This window comes from Neomonachus schauinslandi, chromosome 8, assembly GCF_002201575.2.
Source record: "Neomonachus schauinslandi chromosome 8, ASM220157v2, whole genome shotgun sequence".
In the NCBI taxonomy this organism is placed as follows: Eukaryota; Metazoa; Chordata; class Mammalia; order Carnivora; family Phocidae; genus Neomonachus; species Neomonachus schauinslandi.
In genome coordinates this window covers 59,666,859-59,674,239 of record NC_058410.1, presented here as the reverse complement: position 1 = coordinate 59,674,239, position 7,381 = coordinate 59,666,859, and positions in this window count along the sequence as shown.

The window sequence follows — 7,381 nt, the reverse complement described above, 5'->3', positions numbered from 1 at the left end:
GATTATTTACAAACTCCCAAAGCGGGGGCTGTTTTACATTTCTCCCACCCTGGATCTAATTCCATCGGTAGATACAGCACATGTTAAGTTATAAAGCATAATTATGAAAAGGCCAAGAAGTGCTACAAAGGATCCACCCTCCTGACACTGTGAGGCAGATGCCAAGGGCCAGGGGTGGCTGAACAGCCTGCCTGGGCTGCATGCACCCAGGAGTTACCACAGTTCCCAGGGCAGCGAGATCCCAGCAGCCTCCTGCTGTTGCTTAAAGACATCTTATAGGAATCATCATAGGGGCAGCCTTCCTGTCAGATAAATTTTGAGCAGTTTCCTTCATATGAGGAAATCCCATAATGTGGTAGTTTGCAACAGCCCAGTAAGCGCTACTCTCAAAGTACCCTCGAAACTAGGCCCTTGAATAATACAGGCAGTGTTGACACATCTGTTCTCGGTGGTGTGGGCTTTGACTGGGCTTTCTGCAAAGAGGAAGGAAAGTTTTATAAAGCAGAGTATTTAACGACAATTACGAAAAAGCAATACTTGCTTTGGCGCATATCCTGAAAACGTTGGGTAAAAAATTTATAGCTTTTTTTAAGTGTAGTTTTCAATTACAACTTAAACCACTCGTATTTTATTGAGAAGCCTCAAAAAAATTTTTCAAATAATAGGGATCCTGTTAAGATACTCTACCTGTAATTAATTGTGCCATAGACTTTTCTTGGTATCATGTTCATATTAAAGAAACATCAGAATGTTCATTTGGCAGGAAGCAAAATATTATGTAAGGGGGTAGTGGACCTGGCCTCTGTCTCCCTCAGGCTGGCCATCATGTGTCCATGGAATAAGGGAGAAACAGCATCCTTGGCCCCGAGACCATACATGGGGCTACTGGAGCTGCCCTTGACTGAATGGAGTGATCTGCTTTATGTGACCGCCATGCAGACACTGTTTTATTTATTTATTTATTTTAATTACATAAAGAAAGCAGAATGAAGTAAGGTAAAGTTTTGGAGTAAACCTGGCTGGGTTCAAATTTCATCTCCACCATGGTTGGCTGTGTCACTAAGTTACTTAACGACTCTGAGTCTCACTTTCCTCATTAGTGAAATGGAGCATATTGGTATTTCCTTCAGTGACGGTGCCTGGTTCAGTGCCTGTTACTTGGCAACTCAATAAATGTTTGTCATTTTTATGATTATCTAAAGAATTTACACTTTCAAAGCACAAAGGGAAAATCAAGAACCCTCCCTATGTGCTTTTTTATAATGTCCTACAATGAGGAAGATTTTTGGTGTCTATCCCATTTGAGGAATATATAGGTATTCCATAAATGTTGTAGATTAAATTGAAAGGGCAGTTATTGTGAAGTATGAAGTGGTGAAAACAATTTTACTTTCAGAAACTAAAGCACTAAAACAATTATTTACAAAATCATGTGAAAAAATATCTGATAAATGCTATAATATTAATGGTAATGATATTTGGGGCAGCTTTATCAAAAAAGCTTTATGAAATACAAACATTTCCATTGAATTAAAAATATATTGTGTAAGTTTGTCAAATTGGCTAATGGTTGACAATTTCTAGAATACATGAAGGTATATCAAAAAACCCTGAAGGAAGAAAAAAAAAAAACACATGTTTGATGCTATGAACTACCCAGAAATCTATTTCTGTTTGACCTAAATTACTAATTCTAGATTTAAAAACTACTTTGGATTCCAAAATCTAAATTATTCAAGATGTGGGGCACCTGGGTAGCTCAGTGGGTTGCGTGTCTGCCTTCGGCCATGATCCTGGGGTGCTGAGATCAAGCCTCGAGTCCAGGCTCCCTGCTCAGCAGGGGGTCTGCTTCTCCCTCTCCCCTCTACTCCTCCCCTGTGCTCCTGCTCTCTCTCTCTCTCGCCCTCTCAAATAAATTAAAAAAAAAAAAATCTTAAAAATAAATAAATAAATAATTCAAGATGTGTTTTTTAAAGTGTTTTTGAATGACAGCAAATTTAAAAATCTCGTATTATAAGTTTTCTTTTCCCTTGGGCATTAAAAATGTAATCTGTACTTTTACATTTCTTGCTTTATTTTAGCAAAGAGGAGATCAAAGGAGTCCTCCCTAAGATGTTCTAAATTGAGAAACCATTTTCTAGTATCTAATGAAAATCAGACCGATTACTTAATATTAACTGTGTATATGCGTAAGCTTCTATTGCTAGGTCCCTCAAAGTGTGTGTGTATGTGTGTGTGTGTGTTACCTATTCCAACACAATCTAGAGCTAGAATGGTTCTTATTTCTTTACAGTTCCAGTCTTCTAGTGGACAGTCTGTTTTGTCCTATAGAAACTTTTCATTCAATGAATAATTCAGACTCAAACTGCATATTGGTAACTATATTTTAAACCAAAAAAATTCCTCACATAATAAATACATTTTATGCACATTAACTTCAAATTTACTTCAGAAAGCTATTTACAATATAAATAATTATAAATGGGAACACTTTGCAAGATATCATTGACATAGCTAATATCTTCTACTTTACATTCCAAAGGAAAAGTTCAAATTACAGATTTATACTACCATGTCACTAAAAACTATACATTGCAAGATGGTATTTGAAATATTGGCAATCAGTATCTTCTTTCACAAATATAATCCTTTTTATAGCATGTCAGTCAAAAAACAAACATAAAATATTTTTATCTTTTTTGAAATGCCTACTCATAAGTTTCACTTTTTGAAATATTTCCCTTTGGAAAAAAACAGAAAAAAGTTACAGTACTTCTAAAAATTTTTCCACGCCAATTTCGTTTCTTTTGAAATGTAAACACACCAGGGTTGTTGGTGTAAATTCAACTGTGATTAAATGTGTTCCAGATCAGCAAATTAGGACAAACTCTCCACTGTATAGGTATATGAAAGCAAAGTCCCATGCAGCAAAATTGCAATAAATAAAATTATAAGTGTTTGGTTCAAAAGTATTAGGATTTCTTGTGTGAACCATTGGTTTTTAAGGAGCACAGCGGAACAGAATCTTGTTACTTGCTTTACAACTGTGTGTGTGTATGTGTGTGTACACACACACACACAACTGTGTGTGTGTATGTGTGTGTACACACACACACATACACACACACATATAGCCTCTCTGCGTACAGCCCTAGAGAAGGAACTCTGAACAAACCCCTATTTGAATATGAGCACAATATCACTTTTTGAGTTAAGCACTACCCGTACAACTCTTGTGCACAAGAAATGAGCACCACATGGTAATTTCCAAGAACATTTTCTACGTAAGATACCCTTTGCATGTGTCCATAGTTGTTCTGTCATTCATTTAAAGTTTAGAATGATCTTTTATCCACAATGCATGTCCCAGTAAGAACTAACCAGTAGCTTCTGCTGTCTTAGAGTCAGATCCCTATTCACAAAAACTTACATTTACGTGAAAGTTGAATCACTTATTTGGAGAGCCATTGAATTTACATTCTTTAAATCATTCAGTAAATAGAATGTCGATCTATGTTCTATGGTTTGAATGAACTGAAGAACCAAATCTGGGCATTCAAACTTGTTTAAATCAAAGAAAGTATATTAAAGTGGAAGCTATTCCACTGGGCAAGGTAAGTAACCCCCAGATAACCAAACCCTCCGTTTTCCAAATATCGGCATTCACTCTGTCACTTCCAAATACTACTAGTACTAATAGAAGTGTACTGAATATCTTAGTAACATCCTGCTCTTGAGAGGCAGAGAGAGCTATAAAAAACATACCTGTCTTCAGAATGTCTCTTTAGCTGCAGTGTCTTCTAGCAAACTTATTTGGTCTAGGTCTTGTGGGGTAAAAAGCCTTTCATTTTATTTTAAGATAACTATGCATATTTTCCAAATGATCTTTTATTGGATAGATCCTTATCCCCCATTTAAAAAAGAAAAGAAAATGGAGCATATTATCCTTTTCTGGAAGATCCCATTAAAGCTTATTTTAAGTGGGATTCTCTGCCCAAAGGCAGCATGTGGCAGCAGGGCGTAGAGAGAATTAAGAATAGTGCCCAATGGAAATATTCTAGCCCTATAAAATATAATCAAGAGAGAATGAGTGGGTTTTCTGTATAAACGCTGAAAGCTAATTACTTATTGCATCCTGTCTCATTTTGAATGTCACATCAGCACTGCATCATATTATCCTAGATCAGACAATTACAGTTTAGAAAAGCTAGCCCATTATATTCAGCATAGTATGTCAAAAGACTTGTGAAACTAAAGGACACCTAAATGTACGACCTGTAGTGATTAGGACATTAATAGTATGCACCCAAAAATAATACATCAAATCTGTATATTCTCAATAGTTTTAATAGAATTTTCTCAAGGAACATTGGGGAAATATTTATTTATTTATTTGGTCATCCAAATTGGTAAATTAGGTATGACAGGTAGGTAAATGGGCAATAAAGATATTCTTACTATTACTAGAAAGCATGAACTTTGTATCATCTAATGAATTGCTACATATTATACTAGCAATTGGATATAGCACATTTTTATGAATCCCCAATGTGATATAAAAATCATACTTCTCTATTTCAATCTAGTATCATGATTCTCAACATTTAGCAAAGTTATGGAAATCAAGGATTAAAACTAAAGCCAATTTAACTTTAAGTTATTGGTAACATGCGCATTTTACATCCCATATTTTAAAAAGACACAGATGACATCTTCATTATGAGGAAATATGTTCCTGGACAGAACAAGATAATGTAGATTATAAATACATTTTAATACATTTTTGTGCATATTAAAAAGGTACTTTGTCATAAACTGTCTCATCTTATTTTGGGGGCATTTTGTAATAATCATGCCACATTGCCAAAAATGTAAGCTTATAATACTGTGGGCCTGTAAGGCATTATATGTAATGTAATAAATCTGCCACTATAAAATTATTGACATGTAAATTAAATAAATGGTTTGTATTTAAAACTGGGTCAGCCTACCAAAATTTTTAATTAGGATGTAATGTAGTTACTTCTGTCTTCACTTAAAAATATTGGTCATACCACCTTACAGGGCTTTATTTCTTCTGATTACCCCTTATTTGTAGAGTTCATAATTTATTTTTTGCCAATTAACTATCTGCCATTTTAAGATTTCACTGAAGTCTCTTCAATGACATTCTTTTCTTTCATATCAGTTCCTTTTCCTTGATTCTGAAGATTCTATTTATTTTATAGCATCTGTCCCTGACATTTTTGGTAGGATGTATATCCATCAGTAAAACCCATCTGTATAGATTTCCTTTCCAAAATACACCATGTTCTTCAGATGTTTGTGTCTTTGAACCATTAACCCACCTACAGAATTCTCCAAAAAGTTTAGCATTCCTAAAACCTGACTTCGTGTTTCAAATTGATCAAAAATCTATTTTAAGTATTCCAGGGGTTTTTAATGAGTATTTTTCTCAAAGTCACTGAACACTTTTGCTTCTGTGGTTTAACATGTAGTTTTTCTTGTTCTTTGAACTTTTTTGAAAGTATATATGATAACTACCAACTTTCTCACTTGCACTTTTTCCATTTATGACACAAATGTCGCTATGTCATACCCAAGAAATACTTATTTAATTTCATGTCATCTCTTTTGTCATATAAAAACGACCCCCTCTTCATCTCTCAGACTATCATCATTCAGATTGTCACCTGCCTATAAACTGCCAAATAACTGTTAAGTGATGCAACTAGAGTTCTAATCCCTGAGTGTCAGTGTCATGTTCTGTCTTGAAAATCATGAGTCCGTTTCTTCCAAAACATTCCCTTCCTTGCAGATGGCAAGAGTTGCAGGCATGGGGCACCTAGAAAAGACTGCCTAAGAAACTTCTCTAATCATTTGTGTCACTTTGCTTTGATTACTAGAGACTAGTGCATGAAATAAATTGTCCTCATTTTCCTACTCCCTCATCAGTTTCTACCATCTACATTCTGGCTGGACCAGAAAGTTGACTGTAACTACACATGCCTAAAAGAGCCCATGCACCTGCTGAAGCTACAAAGGACCTGGACCTCTGCAGGAGTGCAGACAAGCCAGAATGATCGGTCTTGACAACTGACAGCAGAGAGTTAACTGGTTAACAAGTGTAGTTCTGTCGCACCGATGATCCACAGAACCATGGCAAGTCAGAACGGCCATACAGACAAAGAAACTAGGGCCCAGGCACGGTGAGTGATACACCGATATTCCCAAACTAAGTTATAGGCGGGGTCAGGACTGGAACCCAGAGATCTTGCTTTCTAGTCTGCTGGTTTTTCTACCGTTATCACCCAAACTTAAGACCAAGTTTGTTGTTTTTGTCATTCACAGACAATAAGGAAAACGAGCGCTTTGCGTGTTCCTTCAGTTGAAGTAACTCTTACCCTTTTAACCACTTGTCCATCAGCCCGAGCTTTTATCTTAGGCTCTCTCCTGAGGCTTTCCACATGTTGCCACATTTGCACATCTGTGCTCTGAAATGTTCTCACTTACACTGCTGCCATATAGCCCTCCATTGGCTTTCCTTAGTTCTTTCTTGCACTTAGCAGCCTTTTTTCTTGGTGAATCGGTTTGAGTTTTTAATTTGGTTGGTTTTATAGCCCGAAATATGTTGATTACATATTCGGAGGCTTAAATTGTTTGTGTTGAGATATCATTTCATTTCTCTCTGTCTCTGGCCTTTCCATCTTTACTAAACTATTTCCAATTGGGCATGCCAGATTTTTGATGTGTGTCCCAACATCTCGGTGCTTTTACTTAGAAAACCCTTACTGCTATGTCAGTGTGATCCTGTTCCTTGTCTAACTCAAAAATAAAGTGAAAAATCACCACTTCCTGATTGCTTAAAATGGATACCAGGTGGAAACTCATTCTTGTACCATGCCCAGAACCATTTCCCTAATTTATGCCTGAACCAAATGAGCTGACTGGTTGAAATCACAACGAAGAAACCAGTTTACAAGATGTATCTCTCTCTTTCTTAGTTATTTTAGGAATGGAAATTTCTTTAATAAGCTTAATGTGCTAGGGTTAAGAAAACTTACCCATTTGTGGGTTGTATTTAAGGTATATAGTTGACATTTCTGCATGTAAAGTGTACATAGCAGTTTGTGGATAAGTGGTCTGTGTGTATGAGGTTTACATCACAATGCAATACTGTCTTCTACGAGTCCTTTCATGTGGTATATATGCTCACTTAATCTACAAGAGTACTTTTCAATTCAAAATTTATCTATTCTGGTTCCATATAATTAGATGGGCAATTTATGCATTCATTTTAACTCCATTGTCTGTGTGTAACCCTGAATGCTAGTGCTCTTTGATTTTGCAGGAACACATGTCAAATATCCAGTAACTTAAA